Source organism: Lissotriton vulgaris, chromosome 12, assembly GCF_964263255.1.
Source record: "Lissotriton vulgaris chromosome 12, aLisVul1.2, whole genome shotgun sequence".
Lineage (NCBI taxonomy): Eukaryota > Metazoa > Chordata > Amphibia > Caudata > Salamandridae > Lissotriton > Lissotriton vulgaris.
Genome location: NC_141700.1, coordinates 565301872 through 565324928, shown reverse-complemented (window position 1 = coordinate 565324928; position 23057 = coordinate 565301872). Strand labels below are relative to the sequence as shown.

The 23057-nt window shown below is 45.8% G+C and overlaps 1 protein-coding gene across 5 annotated transcripts in view; it reads right to left on the bottom strand.

Annotated features, from left to right (window-relative positions):
* HJV (hemojuvelin BMP co-receptor) overlaps positions 1-23057 on the bottom strand; it is a 90484-nt gene that overhangs the window by 53804 nt on the left and 13623 nt on the right. Inside the window, exon 1 of one of the 5 annotated variants that reach the window (XM_086945392.1) lies at positions 20486-20638. The exons of the other annotated variants lie outside the window; for them this stretch is intronic. The gene's annotated coding sequence lies outside the window, so the exon portion shown is untranslated. Of the gene's footprint in view, positions 1-20485; positions 20639-23057 lie in introns of those variants that run through there. 5 annotated transcript variants of the gene reach the window in all.

The following is a 23057-nucleotide window of genomic DNA, read 5'->3' as shown; positions in this document are numbered from 1 at the left end:
ATACTACATTATCTAGAATTGTACAAAAAATATTAAATAGCTAAATAAATAAAATACTATTCAAAATCCATAAGTAAAAAAAATACAGTAATAAAAACGTTGGATAGCTTAAAACTTAAAATTACTATTCCCACTCCAGAGAGCGCAGAAGTAGAGAAACCATTGGATAGTGTAGGGGTAAAAATTACTATTCCAACTCCAGAGAGTGCAACAGTAGGGAAAGCGTTGGATAGCGTACAAGTTAAATATAACATACTTATAAATGATTGTTGTAAATAAAATAATGAATAATTTAATTTTTAAATAACTCTACATCATTTGCAGATACCTATTAATACATTTTAATAACATAATTACAACTGCATAAATAATTAACAATAAATTAACAATAAATACCAATAAATATTAATTAATAAATATTAGTTACCAAATAATAAATATTGAACACTAAAATATTTTTCAAAACAAAAAACATTTTTTTTTTTTTAACACATTTTATTATTGAAGTTTTATATCGAATTCAAATAATAAAGAAAAATGCATATATTACATTGAAACAATTAAAATCAGATTACATAATACAGCTTCCAAAATTACTCAAAAAAAGATTTCCAAATTTTATCAAATTTCCTTACCCCCCCCAATTCGCTTAGCATAACAAAATTCGCTTGTTCTGACATTTCTCATTTTCTGAAACCAAATATTAAACAGAGGAGCTTGAATTGATTTCCAATTCTGCAGAACCAACGACCTTGCAACTGCCATCACAATAAATAATAATTTAACCGACTGTCCACACAATTCGAGTTCACTGTCATATCCATAAAGTATCAAAAAAAAAAAAAAAAAAACATAATAATAATTACAAATTGATTAACAATTAAAAAAGGGTCAACAATAAATTTATTTTTAAATCAAAATTGTTTTTATGACACAATAATTACCAATTAATAAAAATAATTTCCAATTAATAAAAAGTAATTAACAATTAAAAAGTATGAATTACCAATTATAAATAAGTAATTACCAATTAAAAAAAATAATTGCCAATCACAAAATGTAATTACCAATTACAAACATTATTTACCAATTAAAATAATTAATTTCCAATTAATAATTAATTAAAAATAAAATAAATATCAATACCAATAAAAAAATCATTACTTAATTACAATTAAATTACTTCCCACCCTATTCCCCTATAAACCCACAACCCGCTCCAGTACTAAAACATAAAATTTACTTAAAAATAACATTATTACTATATTAAAAATAGTACACATATAATTTAAAACAAATAAAATACTTAACAAAAAACATATAACACGTACATATAAAATACATAATAAAATACATAACAATAAACACATATCGATATTAGTAACATCGAAATTAGTCACATTGATATATTTGATATCGATATTACTAACTTCGATATTACTTACATCGATATAAAAAAATCGATATTACTTACCTTAGGGTCGATATTCTGTCCAACGATATTCTTGACCTCGATATTCTTCACCTTGATATTTCCAACTCGATATTACTGTATGTAGATATTTCGGAATCGATATTTAGACTGTGCGCCATCATTACTATGTGCAATTGGTAAAGAAGTGTGGGCTGGCAAAAGAAAATCTGATGCTGCCCAAATGTACTGAATTATCTGCACTACCAGAAGAGCTGGGGCACAGTCCCTTCTCATAATTGGAGGTTCCATACATAATCTGGATGTTGTTTCTTCTTTGATAGAATGAAATGGTTTTTTTTTCTTTAAGACCCTATACTTATGTGTGTGCACAAACACTTCTGGCCCAAAGGTAGGAAAGATGCTATAATTGGGTGAGTACTGTGTTTGTTTTTAATTATGATGCTTGGTTTTATTGTAATATGGTGAAAGATGCTTGAGTCTGTGGCTGGTTTGTTTTAATTGAATGTTGGTAGAATTATGAGTGCCATACACCAAAACTGAAGAACGCATTGATTACTCTGTATTATAAAAGCAAACAAAAAGGATATGAACGCAGCGGAAATCACTATTGAAACCACACTTAATGCATGGAAGTACATCGTAGCTCCTGGAGGACAGGATCACTTCAGATTTTCATGATTGGTGGCTTCTGTGCAAATGAGATCCATGTCAATTTATTGAATGTATATTTATCTAAAGTTCGGTATTCTGAAAATCTAGTACGGATCTGACCCTCTTGGAACTATGTTGGACACCCGCGTCCCATGGGAAAATGAAAAGCATCAATCTATATAACCGACAGCACGGAACAACTGGAAGCTCGTGAGGAAGACGACAAAGTCGCACCCTCAAGAGACGAATCAGAGAGTCCTGACCAGCTAATAGATGTAAACCTTTTTTTGCAAACATACCCCGATGTAATAAGGGGTGTGTGCCCAATGTAAGTCTAGCTGGGCCACCACATGAAGGAATTTCAGCATATTCACATATACAATTAATATGAATAGAACATATTTACACAATCAGAGGTTATCCTGACAGTTCGACATAGACCCGGCCCTCCTGGACCTTCAATGGACACTCCAGCTTAGGGAATGACCTGAACTGGCAATGATGGGTTGGTGGACACGTGGTCACCTACAAATATCTATGAGATTCGTTGATTTCCCGGCATACTGCTAGGCAATGTTGTTAAATGCAAATGTATTCCTATTTTTTTTAAAGAATCAAGCCCTGAATGGTGAATGCATAAAGCGGTATCATGGAAATAGAGATCTGTCTCAGCACATCCCTTCTTTCCACGTAGAGGATTATGGGTAAGCGGGGTAGTGCATAGAAGGTGACGGATGCCACTTCACTATGGTAGAATGAAAAATAGTAGGCGTAACTCATAGATCACTGTTTTGGACCTCAGCAGTGCCAACTCTGCTTTTCATTTCTCCCAGATCGATAAAATAACACTTTGAAATGTGCAGTAACGCTTTCCAGCATGTCCAATGCACCTGTAAACGTCCCATTATGCAAACTATTGCTAAGTGGAAACTATGCGTATAAGAATCACAAGAAAGGCACGGGCCGTCACTAGAGCGCCACTGATTGGATTGTAATTGCCCTTGTATAGCGCTTACTGCCCCTGCCGAAGCGTGGAAGCGCTTTACGAAGGGAGTCTCGCTGATGATGCTCGGCACTCTCAGTGGGTTCTAAATTTCATAATTCTGAAATTATAGGATCTAAAAGCACTACCTCACCGAGTTCCAGGAGTTGTTCATTCCAAGCATGATATTTCTTTTAACCCAACTACACCATTTATATGCCCCCGAGGAGCACCATATTCCTGCTCCTAAAATGGCGGCAAGGCGCGCGTGGCGGCGGTGAGAATGTGCGCCGTCCGTGGTTCCCATCGAGGCCGCGTTCTTGGCCCCGGGATGCGTGTGGGGCTTGAAGGGGGCGGCGGTGCCTGGAAGGGATTACCCGTGCGGCGTGCACCAGAGCATTGCTAGAATACTTACCTCCTCCCGTGCCCGCTTTCGCTTCTACCCACCCCGGTGCTGCAGGACAAGGGGCGATTTATGGCCTCGGGCAGCTGGTTTGTGTCCAGCCCTGAAGGAAGCGTAGCTCCTCGGTGCTAATGACCACCAGGCCGCGGTCCTGCTGGACACCACCTGCTCAGCCGGGCTGAGGCAGGGCCAGAGAGCTGCAGCTGATGGGAACTCGGTTGATGTGGGAGGAAATAATGTGACTTCTGGGCCGGTGTGGGATGCCAGGCCTTCCGCAGACTCAGACCCGGCCAGGGTTCACCTCCCTGCACACCCCTGCAGCAGTCAGGCTCCTAAAATGGCATCTCCTCCCTGGTTATTCTTGGTTGCACCCAAGGCAACTGGAATTATGCGGCTGAGGACTACTATATGATGTGGCAGGGTTGACTAAGTTGTGCAAATGTTACCGCATAATGAGGCACATTTTACGATAGTATTAATTTATTATTTTGTCATGCTTACACATACTAACACTGTGCGGGTGAAGCTATTGCCTCATTATTAGCGGTTAACACTCAAATACAGTGATAAGCAAAGGAAGGGTGATCAGTCAACTTTTGCGAAGGGTCCACGGGTTGCTGAGTTTTTAATAACTTTTGATCCATTTGAGCTAGAAACAGTTTTGGAAATCTGCAGATTATGTAGTAGATGATGGACTTTGGCAATTGAGTCAAATCCAAAACTGTGTAAATCGCTGCAGCTGCAAAATCGCATTCTTTCAGTGGCCATAGTTTGACCTCATTCCTCCTTTTCCCATCTCCGACACTTATTGTCTAATAAATCTAGGTCCTCATTTATGAAAACTGTCGCATCGCTGTTTAGATTCGGCATCGCCTACTTATTGGTCTTGTATCCCAGTCAGACATACCACAAGGCCAATCTGGACCCATGCCCCTGTGATTGCAATTCAAGCCAGAATATGTTGCACTTTCTTTTCTTTTGCGAGTTATACAATATCCCATGCAGGGAATTCATCCTACCACTCTTGAGGGTTTTGAACATCAAAAAATGTAGGCCAGCGCTGTTTTATCTCCGACTACTCCAATGAGAATATATTTGCGAAATGATATATAGATTTATTGCTGCTGCAATTCGCTTAAGGAGGTTAGTTGGGAAATAATGGGTATCTCTTTTTAGGTCTCGCCTGTCGATGCGCATGCGCATCGAGCAAGGCGAGAGTATTGCGAGTTATCCACTCTTTATCTGCACTGCAAGGAATCGTGGCGATTCCTTGCAGTGCCCGTGACTTTTAAGGTCAATGCGCATGCGCATTAAGCTTATGCGCATGCGCATTGACCTTAAAAGTCAAATGCGCGTGCACGTCCGTCTCCTAACAACACACACACACCCTCTCCCCCGCTCCGCCCCCTCCCCGCCATGTCTGCCCCCTTCCCGCCGTCTCGCATTTCTCCTCCCCCCTCCCCTCTCTTCCCTCCGTCTTCCTGCCGTGTCGCACCTCTCCCCTCTCCGCCCCCTCCCCTGCCCGCCCCCTCCCCTGCCCGCCGTGTTACGGTGAAAGGCTTGTTTTTTAAAGTGTTGAGCTGTACAACAGAAGTTCAACAAAAATCTGCATTATATAAAAAGAGGTTGACAGAACATCGATCCAAGAAAGTCTGTGTTGGAGAATAAGAAAAATGCATTTATATTCTTGTTAGTATCCTCAGCACTACACACTTGTATTGGAATTTCCAAGTCCATTTTACGATGGGGCCACATGTGATCATGCAGTGGGGGCATACAAGTTCCAATTCGAACTGCTCTCGACATCTTCAGGTGTTTCCAAATGAGCTCACAGAAGAGTGATTAAATGCATCTGATAACAAGGCACACATTGCTGAAATTACTTACCGCCTCATTTTATGATTAATTAAACATGTAGATTAAAGTTGCAAAAGAATTTAGATTAATGAGCAAGTTAAGTCTTGCTGATATAAGTGAATTGGGAATTGGATGCTCCGTGGAACTTTATAAACATGCATTTTATAATGAGGAAGACAAGGCTACATGTTGAATCCTAGCCACTAGGGCCTTCGACGATGCAGTCTTTTTTAACATGGTTTGACAGCTTTCAAATAACATTGGAAGACTGCAGGCTTTAAACTTGGAGCAGCCCGGGAGTGCGCCCGACTGCAGGAGTGCATGTGTCGGGAGACAGACAATAGCCCGCCTCTCCCGGCTAATGACCCCGCTGCAGCAGCTGTTTGCAATAATTACCGGCTCAATTGTTCTATTAATCAGAGGGGGTGCTGTATTACAAATGGTTACGCAACTTGTAAAATGATATGATGGAACAATGCAAGTTCCATTGCGCAACTGTGCCACGCTAATGCCGTAGAACAAGCAAAGCTGATAGGACGCTTTAGCCTGAGTCCAACAGCATAGAGGCAATGGCTTCATGACCACAGATACAGCCCATACCTTTGCTCCTCCTCCACAGGATCTGACTGCCTTCACCTCCCTCCAGTCCTCCAACGCCAGTGATTCTCACTCCGACCATTCCTCCTGCACATGCTGGTTGTGTTCATCACTTAGCTGCTAGGACCATTGGCATGACTGGGATCCATCTTCCAATGCTACCTCTATCTCAGGTTCTGAAGGCTTCTTGGCTTAGGTCCTAGCATGTTGGTAGCACCCCCCACCCCGATATGTCTTCTACTGTTACCAGATGTTACCCCTTCTGGAAGCTCCTGCCCCTGCCTGCACGACAAGCTCACCGATGTAAGAAAAGCTGATCCGGAGGTTGCAAAACACGCTGTTTGCTCGACATTTGTGGTGTCTGTTAACGAGGAGTTTTAACATGCAGGCTCAAAGCGCACAACTGCTCCTCATTACAGCTGGCCGCGTGCCTCCCCTACTCTCCTCCCCCCTCCTCCTCCTACTCTCCTCCCCTGCCTGCCTGCCGTGTCGCACCTCTCCCCTCTCCGCCCCCTCCCCTGCCCGTCGTGTTACGGTGAAAGGCTTGTTAGATATAAGGAGACATTTGGGAACTTTCTGTGTTGATGATAATGTTTATGATTTACTGTTGTTTTTCTCACTTTAATTATTCAGTTGCGATGTGGTGTTCATTGAGTATTACAACCTGCAGTTTGGAATAAGTTAGCTTGGCTTTGTCCATTTTTAAAGGAAAACTGAAGACTTGCACGTTTTTTCTTTTAAATATTTTTTTCATGTTGGCAGGTTAATGTGCACTTAAAGCAAATGGCTTGGCTTCCAAATATGAACGGAAAAGGGTCTATTTATGATTGTGTTTGTGGCGTTCACAAATTGAGTGCACTGTCCTTGACTTGGCTGCCGACTGAGGAATGCTTTTACATTTCAAAGGTGTTTGTACGCTGCCTTGAAGTATGCTGGGCTGAAGAGCGGCAGCAACATAAAGATGGCATTGCCACTTATCCAGGCACATTGTACTGCAATTGAATAGAAAATAGAGTTCGTTTTCAATTTTTTGGATTTCTTCACAATATTTGACATTTTTTTTCTTCTTTTCCACCGGAGGTAGGTTAAAAAAATAAAGCATTGGCAAAACCATTATACCTCTCACCCAGCAGTTTTGTCATCCTTATTGTGAGTATTAACAAAGGGTGCGGCTTCTGATCCGTAGTGCAGGCTATTATCCTTAAGCGTTGAGGGATCTGTCTCTCCTAAGCGAAGGTATCTGTTTCTCCTCCCCCCTCCCCTCTCTTCCCTCCGTCACTGTCGTCTCCCTCCCCTTGATCTTAGGGATCTGCCCCTGGGAGTTACGTCCTCGGCCCTCTAGTGCTGGTTGCCTCCCGTCCGTCTTTGTTTACCCGCTCCGCCCCCTCCCCTTCCCGCCGTGTCGCATTTCTCCTCCCCCCTCCCCTCTCTTCCCTCCGTCACTGTCGTCTCCCTCCCCTTGATCTTAGGGATCTGCCCCTGGGAGTTACGTCCTCGACCCTCTAGTGCTGGTTGCCTCCCCCTAATATTACGGATCTGTTCTCAAGTGTTGCTATTTTGTTGAAATGTGCATTGCATTTTACATGCATTGACTCACAGCTGCATTCTTTAAACAACTATCGTCCCTTCTTAATGTCAGGGATCTGCTCCTGCGTTTTATGTCTTCTGCCTCTAGGCACTAGCTGTGTCCTCTTAATGTTAGGGACCTGCCCATAAGTGTCACACCACCTGCCTTCGAGTGCTGACTGTCTTCCCTTAGTGTCGGGGCTCTGCCCTTAAATGTCACGTCATTGCCCCATTGTGACGGCTGTCTCCCCTTATTGTGAGGAGTCTGCTCTTAAGCCTTGCTAACATTTCACTTGTGCATTACAATTTCTATGCATTAACTCACAGCTGTAATCGTTGATTGATTGAAAATTGATTGTAATCGTTGTATCTCCGCTTCATGTTAGGAATCTGCCCCTACGTGTTACTGACTGTTCTTTGGAGCACCATGTCCCTCAGTGCTAAGACCTCATCGCCTTAGAAAGGCCTTCGCACCTCTCTCCCACACTCTCTCCCATCCTGCCTGCTCTCTCCCATCGGGCCACCACCCTCACCCTCACTCACCCTCAACCCCTCACCCTCACCCCCTCAACCCCTCACCCTCACTCGCCCTCACCCTCAACCCCTCACCCCCTCACCCTCAACCCCTCACCCTCACTCACCCTCAACCCCTCACCCTCACTCACTCACCCTCAACTCCTCACCCTCACTCACCCTCACTCTCACTCACCCTCACTCACCCTCACTCACCCTCAACCCCTCACTCATCCTCACTCACCCTCAACCCCTCACCCTCACCCACCCTCAACCCCTCACCCTAACTCACCCTCACACTCACCCTCACCCTCACCCTCACCCTCACTCACCCTCACTCACCCTCACCCTCACTCACCCTCACTCACCCTCACTCTCACTCACCCTCAACCCCTCACTCACCCTCAACCCCTCACTCACCCTCAACCCCTCACTCATCCTCACTCACCCTCAACCCCTCACCCTCACCCACCCTCAACACCTCACCCTAACTCACACTCACCCTCACCCTCACTCACCCTCACTCACCCTCACCCTCACTCACCCTCACTCTCACTCACCCTCAACCCCTCACTCACCCTCAACCCCTCACTCACCCTCAACCCCTCACTCACTCACCCTCACCCTCACTCACCCTCACCCTCACTCACCCTCAACCCCTCACCCTCACACAGTGCAATAGGTCTCGGAGCATTTGAGTTAGAGCTTGCCTGCTCTCTCCCATCGGGCCACCACCCTCACCCTCACTCACCCTCAACCCCTCACCCTCACCCCCTCAACCCCTCACCCCCTCACCCTCACTCGCCCTCACCCTCAACCCCTCACTCACCCTCAACCCCTCACCCTCACTCACTCACCCTCAACTCCTCACCCTCACTCACCCTCACTCACCCTCACTCACCCTCACTCACCCTCACTCACCCTCACTCACCCTCACTCACCCTCACTCACCCTCACCCTCAACCCCTCAGCCTCACCCTCACTCACCCTCAACCCCTCACCCTCACTCACCCTCACTCACCCTCAACCTCATGCTAAAGATTTACAAAAAAACCCATAAACAATTCCAAAAGCACTAACTCTAATGCTGCGAGACCTATTGCATTTCTAATGCTTGTTTGAGATGTTGCTCTGTCTTTTACCTGCTGAGAATGTTTTAAAATTACTATTTGTAACCTGTGGAGGATTTTATATTTCAGACTTTGATTTTCCTGGCACTGTCAAAACAGCACCATTGCACTATAAAAATAAATGACTGCTTTTTAAGGCAGTATTTATTGGCAGAACTCCAAATTTTACTTGAAAGTCAATAATAATAGGAACATGAATTACACTTCATTGAAACTTGTCCCATTTCTGTGAAAAGTTACTATGTACTTTATCAAATGTTTACATCCCTTGTTTACACACTGAAGTTAACCAGGAAAGCTCTGCGTTAACAAATGGTGCTATGTACTTTGAAAAATGATTGTTTTACTGCTGGGTTCTGGTGTTGCAATTTAAAATGGAAAACTGTCCCATTGCAGCTGAAAATCGACAATGTTTCATTTATGAATTTTACGTGGGCTAGCTGCTTTCGGCTTGATTTATGTTTTTAGGCATTTAAAACATCTTGTACTTTTGAGTGTGTGTGACTTTTATGGTTAACAAAAAACCGAATAAAGTTTATGAACCTAACTGAACTCCTACTGCCTGAGAATAATTGCCCCATGGTTCCTAAAGGTATTCTCAATCATAAACATGTTAATGTTTGTAGAAACACTTAATCTCGTTTTTTTTCTTCTATTTTTAAATTGGATTATGAGATTGCAATAGGGTGATCAACTCCTAGGTACTATTGACCTTTTGTCTCACCACTAGAGATCATTAGACAAAACTCAGTTTTAACTTTAAACAACCCGCCCTGAGTAAGGGTAGCGTATCTAATTTCATTGGTCCTGAAGAAACGCAACGGATCCCTCCTGGAACAGAAAGGCGTGAAACATGTCGACCTAAGTTTCCAAACACTACAAACTAGATTGTCACGCTTCTTAACTTTGCCCTAGCACTCTACACCTTACTGATTTTTAATCCTGCCAAGGGGACCCCTGATCATACCTCTTGGTACCCATTAGGTAGTTTTAAGATCATTCTTTTTCTCACTAAATTTATCACCATAATCCCCACACACCCACACACATCATCACGGCTGAAACAAAAAGATCGCCGCCAAAGAGCCCTCTTGTGGGGCCCATGGCGCATTGCAGCACCGTCCCCATGAGGAGCAAAAGCCCAATGATGAAGCATGAAACCCACATGGGTGTGTGAGGGCAACACTTCCTAATAAGGAAGACCCTCTCACTTTACAAACTTCAACCTTCCACTATACATATAAGAACAGGCACCTCTTTTGTCAGTCTGACCCTGTGCCTCAGGGAACAGTCCAGCCCGAACTGCCAAGCCATGCCTTCCCTGGACCGGAAACAAGCTTCAGAGGACCGGTTTCTGGCATTCCAGCCGTCTTCAGCCCGGCTTGCTTGAATCCAGTGGTGTGGAGAGCTTGGGACTCACGTCTGAGCATACCCATTCCACTCGGGGTGACAAATGCAAAAACAACAGTTGATGGACAGAATGCAGAACAATGTCATACATTCACCCCAGTACAGAGATCTGGGCCTAAATCCATCGTTTTTTTGCACTCCACACCACCCCAGTTCAGACATGGCCATATGCAAATCAGTCTGACCCTGTACCTCATGGGAACAGTCCAGCCGGAACTGCCAAGCCATGCCTTCCCTGGACCGGAAACAAGCTTCCGAGGACCGGTTCCTGGCATTCCAGCCGTCTTCAGCCCGGCTTACTTGAATCCAGTGGTGTGGAGAGCATGGGACTCACGTCTGAGCATACCCATTCCACTCGGGGTGACAAATGCAAAAACCATAGTTGATGGACAGAATGCAGAAAAATGTCATACCTTCACCCCAGTACAGAGATCTGGGCCTAAATCCATCGTTTTTGTGCACTCCACACCACCCCAGTTCAGACATGGCCATATGCAAATCAGTCTGACCCTGTGCCTCATGGGAACAGTCCAGCCCGAACTGCCAAGCCATGCCTTCCCTGGACAGGAAACAAGCTTCCGAGGACCGGTTTCTGGCATTCCAGCCGTCTTCAGCCCGGCTTGATTGAATCCAGTGGTGTGGAAAGCACAGGACTCACGTCTGAGCATACCCATTTCACTCGGGGTGACAAATGCAAAAACCACAGTTGATGGACAGAATGCAGAACAATGTCATACATTTACCACAGTACAGAGATCTGGGCCTAAATCCATTGTTTTTTTGCACTCCACACCACCCCAGATCAGACATGGCCATATGAAAATTAGTCTGACCCTGTGCCTCATGGGAACTGTCCAGCCCGAACTGCCAAGCCATGCCTTCCCTGGACCGGAAACAAGATTCCGAGGACTGGTTTCTGGCATTCCAGCCGTCTTCAGCCCGGCTTGCTTGAATCCAGTGGTGTGGGGAGCATGGGACTCACGTCTGAGCATACCCATTCCACTCGGGGTGACAAATGCAAAAACCACAGTTGATGGACAGAATGCAGAACAATGTCATACATTCACCCCAGTACAGAGATCTGGGCCTAAATCCATCGTTTTTTTGCACTCCACAACACCCCAGTTCAGACATGGCCATATGCAAATCAGTCTGACCCTGCGCCTCATGGGAACAGTCCAGCCCGAACTGCCAAGCCATGCCTTCCCTGGACCGGAAACAAGCTTCCGAGGACCGGTTTCTGGCATTCCAGCCGTCTTTAGCCCGGCTTGCTTGAATCCAGTGGTGTGGAGAGCATGGGACTCACGTCTGAGCATACCCATTCCACTCGGGGTGACAAATGCAAAAACCACAGTTGATGGACAGAATGCAGAACAATGTCATACATTCACCCCAGTACAGAGATCTGTGCATTTGAAAATACAGAATTCCTGAGGAAGGCTAATCGCCGAAACGCGTTGAAGAGGAATTAGTTCTGTATTGTATGATAAGATCGATGAATTTGTTGTGATGTATATGTAATTGCAATTGACAAACATGTGTATATAATTACTTGCAACATGATGTATTATGTATAAATATATAATCTGTCAAACCAATGTTTTTTTTTTCTTTTTTAAACAAAGATAAAAATATATACCAAAAAATAATTTTTATATAATAAATAAATAGAAAGAATACATAAACATCAAGTAGTCTGTGACTCAATTCACAACGTCTGACTTGTGCTGATGAATTGATGCACGTAACCCGGTGCAAAATTCCTGTACCTCATGGGAACAGTCCAGCCCGAACTGCCAAGCCATGCCTTCCCTGGACCGGAAACAAGCTTCCGAGGACCGGTTCCTGGCATTTCAGCCGTCTGAACTGTCTGGACCGGGATACTATCTTGAAGCAGGCCAGAGCTGAGGAATCCCTCACTTGCAACAATGCACGCATCCTCATATTCCCAGACTAAACGCGCCTGGTGCAGCAGCAGAAGTAAGCTATTTTAGCGGACAAGGCTCGCCTCCGGGACCTCAAGCTCCCCTACGCACTGTTGTATCCGGCCCGTCTGAGAGTTGTCTATCGCTCCCGCACGCATTTCTTTGATTCGCTGGAGGAAGTTTTTCGATGGATAGATGAGACTGTGCGGGTGGGAGTCCACACACCGCCGGGCAGGGACTCAGATTCCTCGTCGAGTGAGGTGGCCCGGACGGGCCCCAGGGGCCAACAGAGAAACAACAGGAGATAGAGGTCCAGGCGTCGTTCTCTATCCAGCTCTGCCATCTGGCAGAGGGAATTGGCTCTGGAGAGACAGGCTTTGGCGGACTGATCGGAGGGCCTAGCGGGGCTGGGAGATCAGTGATTGCGCTTTGATGGTCAGATAGGCACGATTATTGGGGATGAAACCTGGCCACACAGGGGTGGGCGGGAACGGGTAAGGTCTGAGGGTCATGGGTGGCCATTTGGGGGGATCCATTTGAAGGTATGGTTCCTGTCCCCCGGTTGGGGACTTGGCTCCTATCCGACCGCAACAGATACTTCCATGTTCGTGAGGTATGGGGTGGGGTGTTGTTGGGGAGAAGGGGTTTGTTCTGTTTGTAGGATTGTGCATCCATGCTGGTTGTTTGTAATTCATTGTACACACTGGGAAGCTCATACACAGGCCACGAGGGCTTGCATTGCTTGCTATGTCTGGCACACACAAGGACCGGCAGATAACCCCTGGTTCCCTGCGCATAGTTAGCTGGAATATCCGCGGGGCCCTAGACAAGGTAAAGCGAGGGGCAATACTTAATTATGCCAAACGGGCGGGGGCGATGTGCTTCTGCTACAAGAAACACACTTGATGGGTTCTAAGGCACTGTGTCTGCAGAGATACGGGTACGAGCACATATTTCATTCAGGCGTTACATGGGGCTCGAGGGGTGTGGTGATACTGATCCATCCCAGGGTCCCAAATGCACATGAGAGGCTCTGGTCCTCTGGTCAGACACACAGGGAAGGTACATCGTTATACAGGGCAAAATTGGGGGTGATACTTTGATGCTGGGCAGCGTTTACGCTCCAACGCCACTACAGTGGTCTTTAGTGGAGCGCCTTCTGAACCTCTGGGGGGACATGCCCGATACACTCTCTGTTGTGGGGGGGATTGGACTCCATGTGATGGAGTTGGGCCGGGATAGGTGGAGGGACGAGGACGCTGCTGAGGTGGGTAGTTCCCCCACCAAATTACACTCCCTGGTAGCGTGGTTGGACTGGGCGGATGTTTGGAGGCACCTGCATGGCCTTCACCGGGAATACACCTACTTCTCCACGACACATGACTCCTTCTCAAGATTGGACTATCTATTTGTTCCTAGGGGGCTAGTACACAGAGTGTTATCGGTGGATATTATGCCCAGAGGCCTATTGGATCACTCACCAGTTGCTCTTACATTCCAGATTGTCCCGGGGAGGCAGCCACTTAGATGGCGAATGTCGGGGTGGCAGCTGCAGAAAGAGGAGTACAGGGAACGCGGCCCAGCCAGACGGCAGTTGGTATTAGCTGAGCAACAATATGCAGCCCCACTGAGGGATAAGGCCCGTCAGGCTTGGCTAGCGACGTGTAGTAGGGTCTATCAATGCGGGGACAAATCCAGTAAGATGCTCCATTGTTTATGTCAGGACGCTTTCCATGCCCAGCCCCTGCCGAGAGTCTTGGACTCTGCGGGAGCACCGATTCTTGAGCCCCCAGCTCTTGCAGAAAGCTTTGTGGCGTATTATGAAGACTTACATGCGCCCAAGGAATGCCTTACGACTGCTGTCATAGTGAAGTTCATAGATGATCTTCCCCCGAAGACCGTATCGGATGAGGTGCAGGACCTACTGGGCAGGCCACTGTCAGACGACGAGTTGGGTACAGCCTTGGGGGAGTTGAATCCCGGGAAGGCTCCAGGTCCGAACAGGTTCCCCAGTGAGTTTTTTAAACGGTTCTTTGTACAGTTGGCCCCACATTTTCGGCTGGTGGTAGAGGAGGCGTGGGAGAGCGGTTCGCTTCCCCCGGACTGGAGGCACGCGGAGGTGGTAGTGTTTCTTAAGCCGGGTAGACCCCCAGAGCAGCATACATTGTATCGCCCCATATCCCTTCTCAATGTGGAGGCAAAGGTATTGGCCAAGGCGTTGGCCAATCGGCTCCGGCCACACATAACCAAACTGATTCACCCGGACCAGGCTGGGTTCATGCCTCAGAGGGCGACTCGCCATAATATCAGGCGCGCTTACGTTGCTGTACAGGTCAGTGGGCGGCTTGGGAAGCCGGCAGCGCTACTGCTGGCCGACATGGACAGGGCCTTTGATTCCCTGAGCTGGGTGTACCTGTTCGCTCTTCTGCGGAAACGTAACCCTGGCATTTTTGGCCTATTTGCAGCTGCTTTACACTGACTTAACGGCATTGGTGCGTGTAGGAGGGGCAATTTCTCGCCCCTTCTCCATCCAGTGGGGCACGCGACAGGGCTGCCCCCTTTCCCCGTATCTTTTTGCGCTCGCCATGGAGCCGCTGGCGGATTGGGTGCGCATTGATGCCCAACTTCGGGGGTTTGAATGGGCGCCGGGTCTCACAGATGAAATAGCACTGTATGCGGACGATGTCCTTTTCTTTCTTACTGATCTTGATCAGTCAGGACCACAGTTGCTGCGCATTCTGCAGATCTTCGGAGAGACATCTGGATTATATATGAATCCATGCAAATCCACGTTGTGGGTCCTGGGGGAATTTACCGAGGGTGGAAGCATGGGCCTCATCTCTTCAACTGGCGAAAGGGGGGCTGAAGTATTTGGGGGTCTTCTTGTCAGACGTGCCGACGGTGTCCAAGGAATGCAATCTAGTCCCAGTGTGGGGCCGAACCCGAGTGGACCTTAAGGTATAGTCCTGCATGCCCATAACTATCTTTGGCAGATTGGCCATCTTCAAGATGGTGGCGCTTCCCCGTCTCCTCTATCAACTACAGAATCATCCATACCAGCTTTCACCCCGATGGTTCAGGCAGGTGAACTCAATGCTGGGAGAGTTCTTATGGGAAGGGGGCGCGGTGAGGGTGCCCCTACGCACTTGTTTCTTATCTACCTACACTGGTGGTCTCGCTACTTCAAACGTCCTCTCCTATTATCAAGCCTCACATCTGTTGGTCCTCAATGAGTGGTGGTACGGGGACAGGGGGGGACCCAGCCCACGTGGTTGAACGACAGCTAATGGGTAACAAATCACTACACACGCTATTATACTCTGCACCGCTTCGGCGGCTTCTGCCCCCGGCCACATGGTAGTGTTTCACATCTGGAGGCAAGTACAGGGCAGGATGGGGTGGTGGAATGTCTTGACCCGGGAGACTCCTCTTTGGGGCAATGGGCGTTTGCCTCAGTTGGCAGCATTGCAGGGCTTCCAGGGATGGGACTCCATATGCATCTCGGTTCTGGGAGACGTTATGACGGATCTGACACTTAAATTGTTTCAAGATCTGCAGGACGAATATGGGATGTCACGATCCCAGTTCTTCAGGTACCTGCAGTTCCGGCACGCTCTAGCACCTAGCCTGGAGGGTTTGGAATCCCTCCCTGAATTCAGCCCCATAGAAGCAAAGGTCTTTATGAGAGAACTACCAGATCACAAGATCTCCCGCATATATCAAACACTGATCATCCACTGTTCCACAAACCTGCAGCGGCTTAAGACAGCATGGGAGGTGGATGTGGGGGAACTGGAAGAGGAGGATTGGGCAGAGGCTTTAGCGAGCCCGCGGGGGCGGCAATAGCTACGCGTCTGCGCTTGAAACAATTCAAATACTTACACAGAGTATATTTCACCAGAGTGCGTTTGTGGAGGGCAGGAATGATTGATTCCCCCGGGTGTCTCCGCTGTCGGAGGGAGGAGGACTTGCTTATACACACAGTCTGGAGTTGCCTTTCATTACATCGCTTCTGGAGGGGGTTGTTCTCCTGTCTGTCAGAGGTATTGGGCTGGGAGCTTCCCTACACGCAATGCCTGGCCCTGCTACATGTTATGAAGGGAGTGGGGCAATATATATAAGCGTCACCTCATGCTACTGGGGCTCACATTGGCGAAGAGGGATATTGCCAGGGCCTGGAAGGTGCCCCGGGCTCCGTCACCGGCGGCATGGAGAAATGGGATGGATTTTTGTATGGGGCTCGAGCAGCCAGTCTTTATTGCCAGGGGGTGCCCACGCAAGCACTATAAGATATGGAAAAGGTGGGCGGATTACCGGGACTGGATTTGGATCCGCCACCAGAGAGAGATGCTCATTTGCTGATATGATGGGGATGTGGACTCTAAGATTTGCTGGGTGGTCGATGGTATGATGTTTCGCACCATATGTGTTGTACTTCTTTCTTTCTGACGTGGACGCAATCAGGGGGGGGGAGTTAGGGGGTTGTTTTAATGTGGTTTCTTCATCTTCAAAAAGTCAGCGTCATTTTTTTCATACAATTGATGTGTGCAAGAGTCTCTGGAATTCAGAGCTATGCAGTATATGTGAACCGTGACAAATAAAAATATGTTTAAAAAAAAAATGCTGGAATTAGAGTTCTTTGATTGTTGACCAACAGACTGAAACAGGTGATTCTCAACTTACTCCATCCAGCCAGTGGAGAATCATGCCCAATATGGGAAAAGACTCAATTTGTGCTGATTATACGGCTGCAGGGCCTACATGGAGCTTGCTATGGAACCAATGGTGATGCTCTCCCTGGATGCAAAAATTACCTTTGGCTCTCTGGAGTAGCCCTTTTGTTTGGGGTACTGGAGAGCATGGGTTTGGCCCAGAATAGATAGCAGAAAGAGGTCCACTTGCTGTAGAGCTAATCTATGGTGTGGGTCAAGGCCAATGGAGAGTTGTCAGAGACCTTTCAGGTACACAAGTAGACAAGGCAAGACCGTTCGCTCTCTCCAATGCTCTTTGCAGTGCACTTGAACCACTAGCGTCATGGATTTGAAAGAACAGATTGTTCAGAAGGGATGACTTGTGGGATGACAGAATTTCAAGTTACCTGAATGACGTCCTACTCTCCGCGACACAGCTGAAGTCCTCACTCCTGAGGCCCCTACACATCTTTCATCTCTTTGAATCACATTAGGCTATACTATTAGAAGAAGTTGAACATCTAGCTGACGTCTGGGCATGGGGGCCAAAACCCAGGGGCCTCACACTCCAGAGAGCCATGGAGCGCTTCCAATATCTAGGCATCCGATTGACGTGAAACGAAGATTAGTTCCTCAAGGGCAATCTTTATGGCATCCTGGATGAGATCAGGAGAGATATAAAGCACTGGAGGACTCTACTTCTTTCCCTGCTTGGTAGAGCGGCTCTATATGAAACGATTAAGTTGCTGAAACTGTTGTATGTATTCCAGAATACACCCAACAAAGTCCTAGATACTTTCTTCTGGCAAGTGAAGAGCAAGATGCAGCTCCTCCTGTGAAACGCAAAGTCACTCTGCATAGAGCTGTCGAAATTGATGAGGTGGGTATACAATGGAGGAATAGCCCTGCTAGATATCCAGAAGTACTACTGGGTGGTGCAGCTGGTGGTGGCGAATGACTGGGCTTGTGTACCACTGGCAAATCCCTCACTGAGGGTGGACAGAAATGCGATGGGCGTCAGGGATTACCTGGTAGATTTAGACCAAAATAAGTAGAGGGTTCGCCTTCCCCCACATACACGCAATGTTGCAAGGTTCTGGACTCAGGCCACGATCCACCAGGGCTGGGGGTAGAAGCTTACTGGTGCCTGCAGCCCTCCCCACGTCTCAGTTGTAGATGCCCTTCTAGGCCCTGGGATCTTCTCCAGGGGTTTCATACTTTCGTCTGTTTTGTGGGGCATCCCCATCCAGCATATACCTGCTTTTCAGTCATCATGCACCAATCTATGTTCTCTGTCCACTCTTGTACATCAGGGGGTTCCCTAACCCCCCATTTCTAGTGATATTCCTCTTCGCAAAAGCCAGTCCCACAAGATGAGCTATTTTAAATGTGTAGAATTTGGGGGTGGGACATGGTGGCTGTTACCTACTATTTGTTGTAAGTTAGAAACTCAATAAAAAGGTTAAAAAAAAAGAATCACATCCAGCATGCTAGTGTGAGCATTTTGCCATGGATGTCCGATACGAAGAATTGCCTCCAGTAGGACTGTGCCAGCTTTTGCCACGGATGTCCCATATATCAAGTATTATCTCTAGTACGTCACGTGCCCATCTGTTAATAATTACCCCCAGAATGCCAACACCAGTAATTTGCCAGGGCCAACAGCAGACTCACAAGCATACCACACTCTCACTCATGCTAATATACATTAACTAACCCACACCCATTCTCGACCACTCACTCATACTCAACCATTCTCACTCACTTGCACTCATTAATTCTCACTCTCTGGCACTCAATATTACACTCACTCGCACATTGTCACTCATTCTCACACTGATTAACTCACAGCTACTCACTCACACTGACTTGCACTCACTCTTACCGACACTCCATCATTCTCACTCACCCTGACTCACCCCACTCTCTTATTCACATTTAATATAAATTTAATGCCAGTCCTATCACTGACTTCAATTTTCACTCACACACATGCTCTCATACAAACACGCTTGCACACGAACACCCCTTATCTCACACAAACACTCTCACCCACAAGCACGCACAAATATACATTTAAAAACATTTTTACTTGCCTGATGCTCAAGTTTTTATTGCACTAAGAGTGAATACTATACAAGTATTTATAGTTAGTGTAATTAAAAAAATGACCTCAAAACAAGGAGAGGGAAGCCCTCCCCCTGTCTTTGTGGCAGTGATTTTGTGAGGTCGAAGGCCAGGGGTTGCAAGACAGTGCTGGGGGTCGCAGTGAGCAAGCCCAAGGTCAATTAAATGACATACATGGCGATAGAGCCACTGGACTTGCTGATTCTGTGTCTCTGACATTTTAAATATTACTTTACTTCACTTGACACATTATCCGCCATCTGCTGCACTATTGCAAACACTGAAATAACACTGCTACAGCATTGTACAGCTCAATTTACCTTTTCATATCGCATAATTTAGTCAGCCTTGTGCATCAATTTGCCTACCAATGTTACATAAATCTGGGCTCCCTGCATAAGATCAGGAGTGGCCAAATTGGTCCACATGGGATGGAACCATTCTACGTTGTCAGGTTTTTCATTTGGCATACAATCTTTATACAGAAAACCTAATGGTGGAATATTTACCGAAATGGTGCTCATCCTAGAATTATGCAATGGATCAAGTAGTCTTAGACCAACGTTGGACACCTCTGTGGTAGAATAACATGCCAGCCCTCTCTTTGTGCTTGTGAACTGTCATATGCCGCCACTAGACTGAGCTTGCACCGAGTTCTTGTGACAATAAAACACAAGCCACAACCATAACACAACACGAACCCTAGTACTAAAGAACGCAATGCACAACCAATGTAAATTGCTGAAATGCTGGCATTGTCTATTTCGTTTTCATTTACTGAAAGCGTGTGACAGTTTCCCAAATACCATTTGGAATTACTTATGTGGCGAGTATATCTGCCAGTAATCGGGATGTTACACACCTAGGTGGATTTCTAAGTCTGTTTAGGGTTTCACAGCTGCTTATAACCCTTTTTTTAAAGGCGAATTGTGCTGAAAGTTAACGGGGAATTTGAAAAGTAGACAACAGAAAGTTAGTTCTGCACAGAGGATCGAAAGATGGGTTCAAGTTGGAAACATATGGCTGACACAACAATATGTTGTATCAATACAAATTAATCAGTAGTGAAAAAACAATCCATTTTGCTATTCTGTACAGTGACACTTATTCTAGTACTGAACTATGAATGTAAAAACCTTTGATGAAAATGGATTTATTACAGATATTGCTGAAGTCATGAAACCCGCCCCTAACATACCTGATAATAGATGAAAATACCGTGGATTTGAAATGATTTATGACATCGAGAAAAGGTAACCAATAACCAAGGCCTCTTCAAAACAAATGTCCTTGTTCAGGTCTCCTGATGCACACTGAGTTTTTGTTCATGTGTTTCACACTTACAATCCAACGCGACCCCGTCTCCCTCCAACCCAGACTACTGTTAAATCGTTAAATGGTTGCAAAATATTTTTGGCCACTGCCCCATTCGCAGAAGGGTGTAATGTCAACAGGGTCCGAGCACAACACTAATGCATTTCCAGAGCAGTATTTGCAGAGAGCAAACCTTTTGTTAATGGATAACAAACAGGACCCATCAACATTTCTTTTGAAGGCGAGCTCACAGCCCGTAGTGAGCTTTTTGGAAAATACTGTATAGTTGTTTTTGTTCTATTCTGACTATTTTGTCCACCCTTGGCAGTCTTCAGCACAACTTCCATCAGAAAGATGCCATGTCAGGGTATGGAATGTATGAACGGCTTAATTTCTGCCGGTGGTTTCAGACGATGGGCACCGGCACTCCTTTCTGGGGAAAGAGGACTTATTTTTCACCATTAGACTTTGAACTAGAACAAGATGGACAGAGAAAATGGAAGAAAATCGGGACAGGAACATAAGAAGGAATTTAAAGATGACAAGAGAGTGACAGTGGAAGAAAGGAGGGATGAAAAAGAGCCTCGAAGAGTTATATAAGGGAACATGAAGTGTATGGAGGTGGAAGCAAGAGGTCTGAGGTGGAATCGAGTCTAGGCCCTCTTGGTATTCAGTAACCATGGAATCGGTAACGCTGGCTGTGGGCTCCTAAGAAACACTTTGAGCATTGCCCACCATGAAGCGTAACAGCACAGTCATCATTTTGTTTTTATGGTGTAAGAGATGAAGAGTGTACCGTCACATGATAAAAATAATATTAGATTTTTTCACAATCTTGAGTAACTATGCTTAAACCATACCAAATGTTTATTAACAGTCAGTTAAATCGTGGTGAGTAACTTTGCTCATTAAAAAAAAGTAAGATTTCAGAATTCTTTATGTAAAATAACACATGGGACATAGTATTAGTTGGAATAACTGGCTCGGCTGTGATGTGATGAAATAAATCAAATGTATTTTGTGCCAGAATAATAAAAAAGGAAAAAAATGGAATTATTCTAAGATCATTTTTATGCCTGCTCATTTAAGGAAATGCTAGAATGTGTTTTACCACTCTAGTCGCATGCATAATATACAGATTCAGGCAAATGCATGTTGTTTTTCCTATTAACCTCAATGCATTTGCAAATCCGGGACAAAATCTAACTTCATATAAGTTTAAAAGAAAATCCATGATTTACACGCCGTTTTACAGGTAGATGAAATACATTTATTCCAATTTTTAAAAATAGAAATAACTCCATTCTTCTTTGGTGTTCATAGTGAAATAAGTTTGTCTTCTTTACCAGGACTTCAGGAGAAAGATAAAGAAAGTTACTCAAATCCGTGATTGAGAGAAAGTTGTATGCAAATTTATGAGCAGCTGATCTGTCTTAGTCAGTCAAACCCTCTTTGCACAGTATTCATTGTGACTATAATACCTATATTTCTACATGTTTGGATTTTTTACGACTCAACGTGAGTTCAGGGATTTTTTCCTCTCGAACCCTAACTTTCTATTTTGCTTTAAATGTTCCATTTTCGCCCAAAAATGGATCTTTGAATGGACATTGATGACCCCAAAAAAAAAAACATGTTCCGACCGATGTTAATGGAGATGTCAATTCGATGGAAGGTTATTCCCCGACAAGTGAATATTCCAGGTGTTTTGACGCTTAGATTCAGCCCAGATGAATGAGAGGAGGACGTTTTGATGGTGGATTCATGCTAGAACATTCCTGTTTTTTTTGTCTATGGAGGTCTTTCCAGTGCTACACTGGTCTGCTATGATTGGAAGCACTGTCCCTGCAGGCACCTCTAAGCTGTGCTGCATGGATCCCGGAGCTGTCAATTCAGGGTTTCCGGGCTGTCTCTGCAGAGACCTAGAACTGTTCACTGGGGACATTGAACATGTCCCAGTGGGGACCTCGGAGCCCGGCTCTGCGTGAACTAAGGAGTTGTCATTGTGGGGGCCTTGGAGCTGTCCCTGATGGAACCTTGGAGCTCTGTCTGCAGTGACCTAAGAGTTGCCCTTGTGAAGACCTAGAAGTTGTATCCGCAGGGACCTTGGAGCCATCCCGACTTGACTTTGGAGTTGTCCATATAGGGACCTCTGAGCCGCCTCTCATGAGACCTTAGACCTTCGTCTGCAAGGATATTGGAATTGTCTCATAGGGAACCTCAGAACAGTCCCAGCGGTGACGTCAGAGCTGTCCCTGAGTGGACCACGGAGTAGTCCCTGCTGAGATCCTTGGACCTGTCCTTGTGGAGTCCTTGGAACTGTTCCTGTGTGGACCTTGGGGCAGTCACTGTGGCTACATAGGAGCTGACCCTGCGGTGCTTAATTTGTAAAAGAATGAGTGCTGGTTCCCAAAGCGCTGCTCAGAAGCCCGTAGCTGGCACTATTAAATGACAGT